This window comes from Podarcis vaucheri (genome assembly GCF_965113315.1).
Source record: "Podarcis vaucheri genome assembly, chromosome: 7".
NCBI classification, from domain to species: Eukaryota; Metazoa; Chordata; class Lepidosauria; order Squamata; family Lacertidae; genus Podarcis; species Podarcis vaucheri.
This window is the reverse complement of record NC_138765.1, coordinates 28,278,659-28,295,469: the sequence shown is the minus strand read 5'-3', so window position 1 is coordinate 28,295,469 and position 16,811 is coordinate 28,278,659. Positions and strand designations below refer to the sequence as shown.

Genomic DNA, 16,811 nt, shown 5'->3' with positions numbered 1-16,811 from the left:
GCCCTAGAATCCTTAGGACTGCTGGAATACACACAAACTCTTCTCAAAAAGTGAATTTTCCCAACTGTAACAAATGCAATTATCTTGCTCAGGACAAACATAAGTCTGGATGAGCCCTAATTAAAATACTATTTTGGTCAAAACCTTCAGAGTTTCCATTTGGGCCTTTTCATATCCCTTTCTATTTTAAAAGTGCACATAAGATATTCAAACGCAACAGAACGCTACTGTTTGAAAATGTAGGTATGGACATCAGTAGGGATACCAGAGAACTTCAACAAAAATAGAAACGGGAGCAGAAATTGCTGGTGTTCATCCCATGTCTGGAAGGCTAAACAATCCAACAATCCAACAAATATTATCTGTGGTCAATGTTGTCATTCTTCAGTCCACCAATGAAACGTGTTTGATAAATTGTCATCGCCACCCCCCGCGATTTGCATTGTGTGTGGATTAATGTAACTGATTATGTAATTCACCATAGCGGAAAAGAAGATGAATAATGCAGTTCTTGTTGGAAGCCAAATTGCAGCAGAACAGAAACAGCGCAGCATGCAATGCATCCAAGGTGGAAAAGAAGTAGATTGCCTTCTTTCATCCCTACTGACCAGAATGTAGGGATGGGTTTCTGCTGTTTTGAGTGCATGATCATCACGGGCAAAACGTGATTTTGTTAGTGAACAGTTTCCTTCATCAAGTCACAGCCGTTCCAGCGCTGCTCTCTGCAAGCGTGAGAACACAAGTCGCCTGTGGGTTGGAAGGTGAGCGGGGCTATTTATTCCACCCCCCCTTTTTAGACTTTCATTAAACATTGAAAAAACGAGCGAGCGAGCGAGAAACACATACAAACAAGTAGAAAAAAGAAGCCCACAAACCAGTATTTACACTTGTGCAGCTGGCTAAATAAAGGGTTAAAGAAAAGCTTCCTTATTTCACAGTCTCCAAAAATGCTGACTCCCTGGAATGACACTTTTTTTTTAAAATGGAAAGAGCCAGAAGCCTATATCCAGAGGCACACACAAGACACTAGTGAACTAACCTTTGCCACTCTTCCCCCCCCCCATGCACACACCCTAACCACGCAAGTCTAACTCAGCTCAAATATAAAGCTCTCCAAAGCTGCTGACTCGACAAGACTTTTTTTCCAGCCTCTGAGACAGACAGACACACACACACACACACACACACACACACACACAGCTTTGATAAAGGGAGGGTTAGAAAGCTGAGAAAAGGGAGGAGAATAGGAAGGTCAGGCCTCGGCTGGAGGCGCTTCAGATTGCCAAAGAGCAACTAAACTGGACTCCTTTTTTGTCGCCAGATACTAGAGCCAGCCAATCACAGCATGGAACAAAAACAAGATTTTGTAATCCTTTGAGCTTCCATAAAATAAAGCTTCAAAAGTGCAATATAAATAATCACAGGTGGTCATTAGTAATACAGGCTATATTTATATCCCTCTCACCTGATTTCTTTCCCTGATCATCTAAACCATCAATATTTTTTTTAATTTCTTTTAAATAATTAATTCACTGACAGAGGAACAATGAACCAAGCCAGCATGGTCAGTTCCACATCTCTAGCCAGCATGGTCAATTGCATACAGCGCAAATGTCCTGTTTTGAGCGGGACACCTTGGATTGACAGAAGCCACCCTGATCCAAATCCTGGGTTTTGGCTCCCATGCTCTGAATGTGCCACAGCGTGGGACCCAAATACACACGTTCTTGGTCGCAAGACAGTTGGCTCACACCAGAGTGCGGGACCAAAAAATGGAACAGACAGTGTGCTTATGGAAGCCGGTGCCGCACTTCCGGGATTTCAGCCAATGGGGACCAAAGGAGTGTGGAAGCAAAAGACACATGTCTTTTGGTTCCGCGCTCTTTTGGTTCCGCACAAGTGAAGGCAAGGCGGTGGCTAGCAGGTGGGCAGTGAGCGAGTGGCAGCAGTGTTGGGGTGCTGTGTGTGTGTTCCAAATTGCCCTCCCGAAATGTTTGGGGGTATGCAATTGTCAAGGAGGAGAGAATAATAATAATTATATTATTTATATCCCGCCCATCTGGCTGGGTTTCCATGCAACATCTGAAGGGCTACAGGTTCCTCATCCCTCTTCAAATGGCCCTTCTTCCATTTTTAAAACTGTCTGGTGGGTGGCGACTAGAGAACATGCCATCCCAACAGTGCCTGCCCCCGCATATATGGAATGCCCTCATCAGGAAGGAAGACTTGGCTCCCAAAACTGACATATTGTCAGTGCCAGGCAAAGCCATTCCTCTTTTTCTCAGGTATTGGTGGGTTATTGTTTTTCCTTGCAGCAGTTGGGGCATCCCCTCCACACTGTGGGGGGCTGTGTGTGGTGGTTAGACCTATGTTAGCGGGATAATTTGTTTTTTATGATAGGATTACCTCATGTTGTGCTTCATTTTAATTATTTTGTTTTTCATATGTTGCTTATTTTACTATTACTTGTAAGTAACTCTGAAACACTTGTGTAAAGCTACAGCTAATAAAACACAAATAATAAATTGCCCTCCTTTCCATTGTTTTAAGTGTTATTTCAGGTCTCTTTTCTCCATCCATCCTAATTCAATACTTTTATTTTGCGAAGGGATATGTGTTATTTTAATATATATCTCAAAAAAGTGAACAACAGAGAACTTAAATAACATAGGATCACTACAGCTGTCTGCACATAATAGCAAAAAATCTAGCAAGCAGGAGTGCAAAGAGGCAAGTTGGATTAGGTAATAAACCATGGAAATTTTTTGCTTTGTTAAAGGTAGTATATAGTTGGTCTGAGAATGGCTGGTTCATCCAGTGGTTCCTGACAGTTCCAGAAACAGGCATATTGGTCTGGCACCTGTATATGTGCACCATCATTTTCTCAATGGAAAAAATTAAATCTTGCCAAGTTGTGCTAAATTAATCTGTGTCCCTTAAACAGCATGTTCTTCCAGTATGGCAAAGTTTCATTGCTTTGGCACACAGGTGACTACTATTAGCCATTGTTTTCCAGCTTTGGGATGGCGTTGAACCAAAACTCCCATCAGTCTCAGCCAGCATGATCAATGGCCAGGAATTATGGGAGTTGTGGTTCAATATCTGGAGGGCTACAGGTTCCCCATCACTGAAGAGAAAAACACGGCAATTACCCAACCAAGATTCGCAGGTCAGTCTATGGCATGATTTACTAGCGAACCTTGGCCATTGCAAAAACAGGGAAACAGGTCTTAGCCATGCAAAACAAAAGAAACGAATGCATTAAAGCACTGAACTGGATTGTGAAGTTTATAATGTAAGCACTCACTTCAAAGCTTGGGTTGGATAAATTTAACTTTCTCTCAACAATAGGACAGATGCCTTGAAACATAAATCAATCAGCGAGGAGCTGTTTGTACTGAATCCTTTTGCATGGAAAAAAACAAACCTGTGAAAGCAAGCCCAACCATGCCTCATCCACCCCCATCCCCGCAGCAAGCCAACAGACTGTATTTTTCGCATTTGAAAAGCTCGAAAATTGCTACCAGGTACCTACTTCAAGGGACTAATCCACATGCTCTCAGTCACTTGAAGACCAGCGGTGCCAAGTTTGGCAGATACATAAAACCAGAAGTTATAAGAGTATCCCATGTAAGGATTAATAGGAGAGTCTCAGATCTGAAAAGACTGAAGAGCTGAACTTTTGCTGCCTCTCCATTCTTCCAGATGGGAATTTCCTGCTGATAATTTATATATAATCTATTTACTCTCAAGTGTTCCCAGTAACTCAGTGGACCAGGTCAAAGCAAGTGGATTGTCAACCCAAACAAAAAAGGTCTCTCCCCTTTCAACATGGATCTCTGATGTCAAGCAGCCAAGCAACATTTATTTACTCTCATTTCCTTACAACCAAAAAGTCAGACTGACCTACCTTGATTTTGGTCCCTCTCTCTCTCTCTCTCTCTCTCTCTCTCTCTCTCTTTTAAAGGGGAGTAGCAGCTTCTTTTTGCCTGCCTTCACGACAGAACTTAAGCCCGATCACTTCCCATCCTCAGCGGCTTCTGTGCTTCCTGTTCTAACACATTGCATCCCTAAATAGTCTTGTGTCTGCCCACAGATGTATCACGTCACAGACCAATTCCCTATGATGCAACTTGTTTCCACCAAGAGGGTGGGGAGCTGAAACAGAGGACTCCTTTGGGAAACAGGCAAGTCAGCCAAAACGGATTGTTCTCCCAAAAGGAGAATACTCAGATTATGGATTTTTGCCTCTGCCACCCACCTCCTCTTGATGTCTGATTAATCTCATCCTCCAGCCTCCCACTGGCACAGCAGTTGAACCAAATGTCCCCACCTTCTCTGTTAAGACACAAAACCCATGCACAAATCCTACACAGTCTGTTCACTCAAGCCTGGCAACATTGACTTTATAAAACTCTAGAACATGGGCACAGCCAGGGGGGCTGGGGGCAGCTGCCCTCCCCCCAAATCAATAAATATATATAATTAACTGAGGTTCTGTGCCCCCAACAAAAGGCCTGTCCCTCCAATAAAAATCCTGGCTACGCCCATGATCTAGAATGAATGCAGGTGAAAGGAGAAGAACCAACCTCAAAGAGGGCCTCCCAGTTCAGAAAATGATTACAGCAATGATCTACCTAGCAGGGTGGTAATAATAAGGAAAGAATCTGTAAATCACTTTATACAATTTTAACAAGTCACTTCTTAGTGCCTCCACTTCCTTGTCTGTTCTGCCAACCATCTCTCCCTCAATGCAAAGACTGTTTTTATCTCTTGTCTTTAAAGGAGTAGTTTAAGGCTTCCCCTTACCTTCTTGATTAAATGATTTTTGGTTAACCATTTAAAAACTCCACCAACCACTTTTTTTTACCCATCCCCATGCCTCCACTTCCTAATTTCCTTGTTTCATAGAATGACGGGGGCGAGAGTATGTTCAGTTGACATTTTACCGAGAAGCTGCCTCATCTTGACTTCCCCAAAATGATCAGCAAACCAAAATGCAGCTAGCCACACTTCTCCAAATTTCGCAACGCAGTTCTCAAACAATAAAAACGTGCTTATTATTGAAAAATCTGCCTGAAAATGTAAATGTAAACAGCTCAGGGCCGCAATACCTCAGGAACCACTTGTCTCCACATGAACCTACCTCGACCCTGAGATGATTCTCTGAGGTCCTTCTCCGTGTGCCTCCTCCATGAGAAGTCTGGAGGGTGGCAACATGAGAACAGGCCTTTTCTGCAGTGGCTCCCCTTTTGTGAATACTCTCCCCCCAGGGCGCTTTCACTATATACGTTTAGGCGTCAGGTGAAAATAATCCTTGACAATCAAGCCTTTGATCAATTAACATCCAATCACCTTTTAAATATGTTGTGGGAGATTATTGGTTTGTTTTTGTTCTTATTTTTATTATGTATTTTGTGTCCTTTATGTTGTATTTTTAGGTTGCAAACCACCCTAAGATCTACGAGTGAAGGGTGGTATATAAATTTGATTAATAAATTAATTAATAATAAATATTAAACAACACTGCTTGCAAATATGTGTTCATTGGGAGAAACATAGCAGGCCACAGGTTGTCTATCTGCGGTCGACACCAGTTGGTACCAACTCTCTTAAGTTTTCAGACAACGGTCTTTTATCAAGCCTGCCTGGAAATGCTGGGGATCAAACCAGGGAACTTTTGCGCGCAGAACATGTGTTTTGCTACAGTGCTCCGATTCCTCCACTGTAGCTACAGGGAACGGAAAAGCCTGCTCTTTGCCCTTTGCTAGATGCTTCACTCCCCACTCAACCCCACAGAAAACACACAGAACAGTATATTCAAGATGAAGCTGAATGTTGGAAGGTTCAGGACAGCTAAAACAAAGCACTTCTTCAGGCATTCCATAGACAAGTTATGGAACTCGGTCCCACGAGAGGTAATAATGGCGACCAACTTGGATGGTTTTAAAAGGGGATTAGACAAATTCATAGGAGTACAAGTTCGTGGCTACTGGCTGTGATGGCTATTGCTCTGTCTCCATGATCAGAGGCAGTAAAGTGGTACCTCAGGTTAAGTACTTAATTCGTTCCGGAGGGCCGTTCTTAACCTGAAACTGTTCTTAACCTGAAGGACCACTTTAGCTAATGGGGCCTCCCGCCGCACCGCCAGAGCACGATTTCTGTTCTCATCCTGAAGCAAAGTTCTTAACCCGAGGTACTACTTCTGGGTTAGCGGAGTCTGTAACCTGAACCGTATGTAACCTGAAGCATATGTAACCCGAGGTACCACTGTAATGCATCTGAATACCAGCTTCTGGGAACACAGGAGGGGAAAGGGTTCTTGCACTCAGGTCCTGCTTGCGGTTTCTCATAGAAACCTTGATGGACACTGTGAGAGCAGGATGCTGGCCTTGGATCCAGCAGGACCCTTCCTATTCTCCAAGATTCTTATTGGATAATTTGGCAGCAAGTTTAATGATCTAGTTCATATACTTTTTCCTGTGTTAACTTTGTGTTTGTATAGGGATTGTAATTTTAATACAAACTGTTATGAACTTTTATGTGGTATTCTAATAAACTTTAAGGCAAAAGAGGGAGGGAACACAGGTACCCGATATTACAGGTCCCTTATAGATGGAAGCACCTCAGAGTCTGAAACAAATATTTCAGGTGAAGCTGGAGAAAAGGCAATACTGACTCTCCCTCCTCCCATCTAAAATTTAAAGCAAATCGCAGATTGGAACTGATCCCCATCACCAAAGTACACATGAGATACTACTAGAAAAGCAGACAAAACTTCCATGCTTTTCCACAAATACCCTGACCATCAACTGGTCCAAGGCTGTCCAATCTCAGGCACACCAAAACCCAGCTGAGATACCCAGCACATGCCAACATAGAAAGTGCATGATAAAGCATCTTGGAATGGTGGTTAGGTTTATTAAAACATGTCCTCCATAATAACTAAGGCTTATTAAAACTAATTAACCATAGCAACATCCTCCTCTGGCTACAATATCTCGACTGAAGTAGAGGGTGATTGTCTCAATTTGTCTGATCCCACAGGCAACGGTGCCATCAGGCGACCAGACACCTAAACTTGGCGGATTTCAGCCTGGGAAGTGGCTCCATTATCGCTCTGAAAGAGACGGTATCGGATACCCAAGTCACCCAACGAGAGCCAGCGTGCTGACTAGGTAGGGTGACTCCGCAGGAGATGAGACGCAACGCTTAGTCAGGAATTGGCAAGAGCATACTTGATAAGCAAGTCAGGAAAGGTTAAGCAAATTACAAGCCGTGCAACAAAACAAGGTTATTATAGCGTCATAAACTCAGGAGGCCAAAGAGGCTGCTCAGTCTGTTGGAGCCTATAGAACCAAAGCCAATCAGCTGAGACGGCTCTTTAGGTTGACCCAACATCCCCAGTTTTATTTTATTCTTTTGCCACCTTTCTGTTAACCACCTGCCTTGCCTGACAATCCACAAGGTGGCTTTATCTTAAAATCTGATACCAAGCACTAAATAAATTAAACCTTAGCCACATAAACAACAGCAAAATTACCCATCAGGCCAGCAGCAACTAATATTGATCCATGTCTGGTCTCTTACTGGTCTCAAGGTAAGCTGGAATAGCAGTCTTAGGCACCATCTTGGCCTAAGGGCAGTTTGTTAAAGGTGCTGAGAGTTGTTCGAGGAGACCTTTATTCCCGCCACAGAGCTATAATTCCCAGAGCTCCCTGGGAAGAAGGATTGCTGACAAGACAGCCCTAGACCCGCTTCAGTGAGGAGGTAGATTCAGTGGGGCCCATGGAGGAGGGCTGGTTCAGAGGGCCTGGGTTCATCAACCCTAGCTGGCAGGGATCAAGAATCAGGGATGATGAGAGCTGTAGATCAATCAGATCCAGAGAGCTATCCTTGCCAGGGGTCAGTCTAGCTCAACATCGTCTACACCAGCTGTGGCTGATGGGAAGTTGTAGCCAACACATTCTGAAGGGCACCAAGTTGGCAAAGGTTTGTCTATGGGGACTGGCAGTGGATCTTCAGGTTTCCAGACAAGAGTCTTTCCCAGCCTTATTTGGAGATGCTGGGAACTGAACCCAGGAACTTAAGCATGAGACCATTCAAACGAAGGACCATGTAAGTTGCACTTTGATGAGTATTTTTTCCAAAAGAGCTTTCTACCTCTTTAAATATATGTAGCCCAGTTATTTTATTGACTGAAATGTAAGAATTGAAATCAGTGCAGTTGAATACATTATTTCAGCTCCTGCACCACTGTTCTGTTTCCGAAGTTCAAGGCCGGCTGCTTTCTCTTATGCAGCCAAAATGGCACCACTCACTCACTAAAGGAAGCTTTCAGAAGGCTCAGGAGACTTGCCAAGGTTTACAGAAGCACAAAAAATACCCTAAGTAACTAAGGGAGCATCCTTCCCCAAAAAGCTCAATAGGGGCTGAGGATGTTCAATGGCTAAAGAATGCTGACTGCCTTCTGGAGAAAGGGGAAAAAGAAAACCAGAAATTGAAGGTTTTGAAAGAAGGCAGTGCTGGTTGGCTGGCACCGTGAACAGAAGCACTTCACACTGCAACGTTTTGTTCCAGGTTCCATTTGTTCTATGCCTATTCATCATGAAGTGGGGCATTCTTGCTCAGAGCTGCACCCTCTGCTGGCATATAAGGGACTTGACTGCTGTCGCCTATGCCTTTATGTGGTGCTGCCCATGAAGATAGCACAAAAATTGCAACAGGTGCTGGTCAGTAATTTCACCAGTACTTACAATGGGCCCAGAAGCACTCTGGTCACGGGTTCAAGTTAGCCTTGGCCTATGAATCCCTCCTTGTTGACAGATAAGGGAATTACACAGGGTGACGCAGCTAGGTGCTTCCAGTTTTGCATTTGGCTAGAAAAACAGGATATATAACCTGGCAAGCGAGTAATCTGTGGGCCATTACAGACATAACATTCTTGGCTTGGTAAACAATGGCTTTGTAAGAAGAAAACCAGTGTTGGGCCTTCACATTCCTCCCTGGTGTGCCAGCTTCCACACTGTGACCCTCCAGTATCTCTTTAAACCACAGATTCCCACTATCACGTCCAAGGTGGGAAATGCTCAGTGTTAATTTCAGTAACCAGAATCTTAAACCCATAAGGTTTAAAATCCTGATGGGAGCTAAAGTCCAACATTTGGGGGGGCGGGCGGTGGATAGGTTCCCTACCCATGGCTTCTAAACTATTACAGTGGTGCCCCGCAAGACGAATGCCTTGCAAGACGGAAAACTCGCTAGACGAAAGGGTTTTCCATTTTTGAGCTGCTTCGCAAGACGAATTTCCCTATGGGCTTGCTTCGCAAGACGAAAACGTCTTGCAAGTTTGTTTCCTTTTTCTTAACACCGTTAATACAGTTGCGACTTGACTTCGAGGAGCAACTCATAGAACGCAGTGTACATAGTAGCCTTTTTTGAGGTTTTTAAAGACTTTGGTGATTTTTGAAGCTTTTCCAAAACTTCTTTTGCAGCCGTTTGGTAAGTTAAGCTTTTAAAACTTTTTTGGGGGGTTTTGGATTTTGGGTTGGGGTGTTTGGAATTCAAGGACTTGGTGTTGGGAAGGGGTTTGCAAGAATCTGGAAGCTTGTGTGTTTTTTTCCTGCATTTTTATGATTTTCTGTGACCATTGGGCCACTGCTGTTTTTTTAAAAAAATTCTGGATTTGAATTTCTGTGTGCTGGGTGGCTGGGGGAACAGTTGGGGAGGGGTTTGCAAGAATCTGGAAGCTTGTGTTTTTTTTCTGCATTTTTATGATTTTCTGTGACCATTGGGCCACTCTGCTGTTTTTTTTAAAAAATTCTGGGTTTGAATTTTGAAATGCTCTTTACAGTATGTGTGACTTTAAAGAGCACTTAATAAACTCTTGTTGTACCAAATTTGGCTTTGTTTGGACTTTTTTTGACCATAGGGATGCATTAATTGATTTTCAATGCATTCCTATGGGAAACCGTGCTTTGCAAGATGAAAAATTCGCTAGATGAAAAAATTCGCGGAACGAATTAATTTCGTCTTGCGAGGCACCACGGTATTCTTATGTGCACATACTCATATGACCCCTGACATTTTTGCCCAATCTGTTGTTTCCAAACTGAAAAACTGTTCCAGCAAAAAGCTACTTTGTGATGTCACAGATATCAGGTCGATCAACCCTCTGTTCTGCCTGAAACTAGCACAACTTCCCACCCCCAGAGCTCAATCCTCAGACTGTACACATGACAACAGCGTCGTGAGTTTACTTTGCAGAAGAGAGAGGCACTATTCCAAAATCCACATTTGGGCAATACCCTTATTAAGCTAATCAACGTGTTACAGAATGGCATGTACACATCTGAGCTCAGACCAGATGAAGGTTTCTTGGGAGTTGTCAAACAGGAATTAAGAGAAACCATGCAGTTTGTATACAGTGGTATCTCGGGTTACAGACACTTCAGGTTACAGACTCCACTCACCCAGAAATAGTACCTCGGGTTAAGAACTTTTCTTCAGGATGAAAAAAGAAATCGTGCAGCAGCAGCAGGAGGCCCCATTAGCTAAAGTGGTACCTCAGGTTAAGAACAGTTTCAGGTTAAGAACGGACCTCCAGAACGAATTAAGTTCTTAACCCGAGGTACCACTGTACTGACATATGACGGGCCAATGCCAGATCCCAAGGAGAAAGCAGCAAGGCTGGAGGTAAAGCAAAGGTTGCCAGACAGTGGGCAACTCCAAGCAACGAACTTGCTCTGACAAAGGTTGGGAGCAGAGTGAGGCCTTGGAAGCCTCTGTGTCTCCAGACTACCTCCTCCACAGCTTCCCTCCTGAGGCATTTCTGCACTGCCAGACTATTACAGTGGTGCCCCGCAAGACGAATGCCTCGCAAGACGGAAAACTCGCTAGACGAAAGAGTTTTCCGTTTTGGAGGTGCTTCGCAAAACGAATCTCCTATGGGCTTGCTTTGCAAGAGGAAAATGTCTTGCGAGTTCCTGCGGGGTTTTTCCCCTCCCCAGTTTTTCTAAGCCGCTAAGCCGCTTATCAGCTGATCCGATAAGCTGATAAGCCGCTAAAAGCGCTAATCCTCTAATTCGTCAATGGGCTTGCTTCGCAAGACGAAAAAACCGCTAGACGAAGAGAATCACAGAACGGATTCTTTTCGTCTTGCGAGGCACCACTGTAATGTGCAGTGGGGGGCATCTTGTGTTTGAGTGTCCAGGCTCTGGCCCTATGGACCAGTGGTGGCGAACCTAGGGCACGTGTGCCAGAGAGGGCACTCAGAGCTCTCTCTGTGGGCACATGCGCCATCGCCCCAGCAGGGCCATAGCTTCCATGCTGGGGATGGAGGAGGAGGAGGAGAGGAGGGTTTGCGCACACCGTCCCAAGCCTGTGGCACCAGGGCCTGGCAAGCATCGAAGGGCTGAGCAGGCATTGACTTTTGATGCACCAGGGCCTCCCGCCAGTCTGTTTTTCCTACTCAGGAGTAAGACACCTTGAGTTCAGCAGGGCTTAACTCCCAGGTCATTTAGCATACAAATATGGCAACCTAAGAAGGGGCCGCTAGGTTTACATGTTCGCTGGGCTTTCCTGCAGAAGCCAGCGATCAAATGGCAGCTGAAGAAACAGCAAATAATAATAGTCGTAGCAATAATAATAATAATAATAATAATAAATTATTTATACCCCACCCATCTGGCTGGGTTGATTTACTTATTTATATTTATTTGTATGTGCGCACACAGACAATCATTATTATCTCATATGAAAATAGGGAGAGGGTGGCTCTTAGTACAGCCCTTCAGTGTACACTAGTGGCCAAAATCGTGGAACCTTCTGGAAAAAACATATTTCCGAGGTTTGATGGCTCATAACACCACTTTGTTTTGGAGTAATACCAGTGTTTTTTTTTCTGTGGGGACGCAAGAAGGCGCCTACTCCTAAACATTTGTGAATTGAACGTGAGATGAAAGTCACTGTACTTATTTTCCCCAATTTGAACTGTATTTATTTTCCCCTGGTGGCGATTTTCTTGAGTCAAATTGAGAGTACCCCTAAACATTTTTTAAGAAAAAGAAGCACTGAGTTATACCATAAAATTTTATATCAATGGAAAGATAATTTAATGAAGAATGTAATGCAATAACTTTTATGAAGGATTATTTATTACAACAGCAGTCATAAAGAAAAAACGTGAAACACACAGAAAAAATGAGATATACATGTTAAATTGCCATGTTGGCACTTTGCAATAAATAAGTGGGTTTTGGGTTGCAGTTCGGGCCCTTGGTCTCTAAAAGGTTCACCATCACTGCTATAGGCCCTGGTGGTCTGGGAAGTTCCTCTGGCTGCTCCTGTCCAACAGCCTCAGGCTCGTCTCCCTATTTTCTGCAGTCAGTTCTGAACCCTGAACTTGACCATCTGGTGCCCCTGCAGCCTCCAACTCCATATCAGTGTTAGATCTAAGGGCCAAGACATATACATTTAAGCTGCATCGTAATCTTAACTGGTATGCTAGGTTAAAAAGGAATTCAAAAGAAGCCAAACTGGGTAGCTTTTTTTACAGACTGGAAGGAATGCTCCCTCAGAAAATAGGCATTTTGGTTGGCTTATGTTGCTATGGGCCAAAAGAGCTACTTTGACCTTGATAGTTTTTATGTAGGTTCTGGATTTGTACGTCGAAGATGTAGAACGTCCCCTTAGTGTAACTTCACCTGTTAGGATACAGAGACTAGGGACCAATAGTGGCTTTTTGCAGCATACAAAGAGATGATACTAATACAGGAATGAAGCAAAATAGGAAATCTCGAAGGTGCATTTGAAGCAGTTCATTGAAGCCTGTCTGTTTTGAATTAGGGGACTGTTCTTTGGGGGACCACTGAATCAGTTTCTGAAAGTGCTGGGTTTAATGCAATCTTGCAGACTATGTGATAATTCTCTCTTTACATTAATAGAGCACAAAACTGCCTTATCCCTCCTTTGCAGAAACCAGCACAGAGGTCTCCCGACCTGAAATGTGCTGGGCCTTAAAGAACTTTTTCAAGTGCATATTTTAAGTCCTCTCTTCTCTTTCTCTGCAGCACATTAGTATACAAGCAGTGAAAATGTGTTTACCTTGCAATGTATAAGTAGGGGTGAGCAAATACGTCAGTTTAGGTTTCTCTCAATTACTCATTTTCCATGATTAAACTCTGTTCTCCGCATTTCCAAATCAGTATGTGATTATTATTTTTAAAGAGGTCCCCATAAAAATTCATCAGCATCTTAGTGTGTACTTCTAATATACACATTTGCATAGCAATTTCTGCAAATACAATGCATTTTTGTATACTCTTTGCATTAACACACACACACAATTTATTGTAGCATACACATTTTTAGATACATTAATTGGCTACTGAATACTGCATTGCAAAATTCAGAGACGTGCAAATGTCAAAGGATGGCTGTCTTCTTCTATTGTTGTTTCAGAAAGTGTGAATCAGGTATGCTCACCTCTAAATTTGAACCATCAGATTTCTCCTCCATCCCTACGTATAATTCAAAGGCTGCATTCAGACAGGTTTTTATTTCATTCTCCCAACGTTCTTCTGGAAACCAAGCCTTATGAGGAACGGTTGAGGGAGTTGGATATGTTTAACCTGGCTAAGAGGAGACGGAGAGGAGATATGATAGCCATCTTCAAATATCTGAAGGGCTGGCACATGGAAGATGGAGCAAGCTTGTTTCCTCCTGCTCTGGTGGGTAGGACCCATACCAATGGATTCAAGTTACAAGAAAGTAGATTCCGACTAAATATCAGGAAGAACTTTCTGACAGTAAGAGCTGTTAAGATAGTGGAACAGACTCCCCTGGGAGGTGGTGGATTCCCCTTCAATGGAGGTTTTTAAGCCGAGGTTGGATGTCCATCTGTCATGGATGCTCTAGTTGAGATTCCTGCATTGCAGGGGATGGGACTAGATTACCCTTGGTGTCCCTTCCAACTCTACAATTCTATGATTCTTTATCAGATAATTTCCATGTGTTATGTGAGATTTCACACAAGCCACTTGTGGAATCCAGTGGAAACGTAGCACTCATTTCAGTGCTATTTGCTTCCAGAAAAAAATCTGTTTGTAGCCCCACTAACCCAGAAAACCATACAGCTCTTTCCCACCATTTAAAATTTAGCGCAGCATAGAAGTACTGTATTTTTCCTTCTAGAAGACAGCCCCATGTATAAGACACCCCCTATTTGGGGGGACTCAGATTTAAGAAAATGGGGGGAGATGTATCCATGTATAAGACACCCCTTAATTTTTGACATTATTTTTAGGGGGAAAACCTAGTCTTATACATGGAAAAATATGGTATATTGTTCAAAAAGCCACAGTTCCATAATGCAACAGGTAATAGATTGTCAAAGGCACATTAGAATCTGGGATAGAAGTGGTAATATTGTAAGGAAAGGTAATGCAATAATCCCCACATCTGAATGCACCTGAAATCAGGTCTGTAAATACTTCCCCAATTACCTCATGTATTCCATTTTCACATTTCCCCAACTGTTCAGTTCTACATTGTATCTGAGCTTTCACAAGAGGCAAAAGCCACTTCCAAAACTATGGAGGAATGTGGTGGAACATAGCACTCATTTCCATATTATTTGCAGACAGACTTTTTTCCGGAAGCAAACAACACGGAAGTCAGCACTACATTTGAACTATATTTCACTACAGTTCCAGAAGTGGCTTTTACATCACGTCAAAGCTCACATATAATGTTGAACTGAACAGTTAGGGGAAAGTTGTGAAAACGGAATTAACTGCTGTGAAGCATCAGAATAACTTTTAGGCAACCAAACCAATCAGCTTTTGCAAGTGGAAAGGATTCCGCCTCTGCCCACCCCCTCCTCTTTTTAAGGTCAATGATATTTCATAAATGACTAACACAGGTATTTGCAGGCCAAAAACAGGCTAATAAACATTTATGAGCGATTAACTTTTGTGAACTCGTTTGCAAGGCTGCAATAAATCTGTAACAGGCAACACGATCCTTAGAAGCAGCAGCTCTTGGATTGCAAAATCACTGGCTGAGATTGAACAGCCTCAAGCAGATAATCTTTCTGACTACCAATGCAGTTCTATGCATGGGTTCCTGGGTGTAACCACCACCAAACATAGTGGAACTTAGCTACAAGGAAACAGTATGAACCCAAGTGCATAGTTAAACTATGGATGTAGCAATGACCGCCAACTTGAATGGTTTTAAGAGAGGATTAGGCAAATTCATAGAGGGCAAGTCTATTAATGTCCATGTTTGGGTGAAATGCTAAGCCTAACCATTGTTTAGCATGAGCATGCTAATTTCCAAGGAGAAGATGGCAGTTGTTTTGCTGCTCCCTGGTGTTTTTCTAGTATATTTATTTGTTTTATTTCAAAAATTTATAAACTGCTTTATTGTTAAATAACCCTCAAAGCTATATATAAAAAGGAATAAAACAATGAAAGGTTAGTGTGGCAGCTAAACCAAAGTGTTGTCCAAACCAAAATTTGTTTTCAGCTTACAGGCCATGGTGAATGAGAGACCTTAACCACAAGTTGGTAGCATTTTAAGATTCCCCCCCCCCCCGCCAAAGCCTTGCAGGAGGAATACTGCCACTACAGTCAGAGTACAATTTTTAAATTAAGAGTGTGAAGTACCCCACCCAATTCTGTTGATGCAAAGAGTTCGAAACCAGAGGTGCGGAAGTTGAGGCGCTTAAGACTACAATTCCCATCACCCTGACCTCCACCCTCTCCGACTGGGGCTGATGGGAACTGTGAGTCCACCACATCTGGACTGCAATTCCTGATTCAAGAAGCCGAAGAACAGTTTGCCTTTATGCCGGGGAAGGTATCTGGAGGGTTGGATTTCTCCCTTTCTCTCTTTTCCAAGAGAGAACTGTTTTCTCCTCAAATATGTTTTTCTGCCAACTGTCTTCCTTAGTTACAAGGAGTTACATCTGTCTGTTTTGGTTTCTCTCAGTTTCTAAAGTTTTCCAATCTTAAGTTCAGCTCTCCACACTGGCACATCAGTTTAAAAATAATGCTAAAAAGTGGTATATTGTTCAGTAAGTGCCCACCATTGCTAATTCTCAAACCTGAAAAATAAAAGTCCACTTAAACAGACAGGAAAATGATGCAGCCATACCAAAAGGAATAAAAAGGCTCCTGTAATTAACAAAAGGCATCTCATCTGTACTCTTCCAGATCCACCGCCCTCCATTGTGTGAAGGTCTTCTTCAAGACTCCACCCTTGCTACCATGCTGCCCCTTCTGCATAAAGATAAGGTAAAGGGACCCCTGACTGTTAGGTCCAGTCGCGGACGACTCTGGGGTTGTGCGCTCATCTCGCTTTACTGGCTGAGGGAGCAGGCGTTTGTCCGCAGACAGTTTTTCTGGGTTATGTGGCCAGCATGACTAAGCTGCTTCTGGCAAACCAGAGCAGCGCACAGAAACGTCGTTTACCTTCCCACTGAAGCGGTACCTATTTATCTACTTGCACTTTTGATGTGCTTTCGAACTGCTAGGTTGGCAGGAGCTGGGACTGAGCAACGGGAGCTACCGACCTTCCGATTGGCAAGCCCTAGGCTCAGTGGTTTAGACCACAGCGCCACCCGCCACCTTCTGCATAGAACAACTCTGCACTGCCACTTCTCTTCTTTCAAACACCTCCCTAAAGTCCGAGTTCCCATGCCCTACTATAACTCAGTCTGTCACTAGTACACCTAAGCTGGGATGGTAGCAAGCTGCCTTATGCTGAGTCAGAATATTGAGTCCATCTTGCTCAGTACTGCCTAC

The 16,811-nt window shown here is 43.3% G+C and overlaps 1 protein-coding gene and 1 long non-coding RNA gene across 6 annotated transcripts in view; both read right to left on the bottom strand.

Annotated features, from left to right (window-relative positions):
- The window catches only part of SESN2 (sestrin 2), a 60,993-nt gene that overhangs the window by 20,074 nt on the left and 24,108 nt on the right, over positions 1-16,811 (bottom strand). The window lies entirely within an intron of this gene.
- On the bottom strand, positions 12,134-16,512 carry LOC309537413. Its single transcript, XR_014221903.1, has 2 exons — positions 15,677-16,512; positions 12,134-12,452 (listed from the first exon to the last, which is right to left on the bottom strand). It is a non-coding gene; the product is annotated as an uncharacterized lncRNA (long non-coding RNA).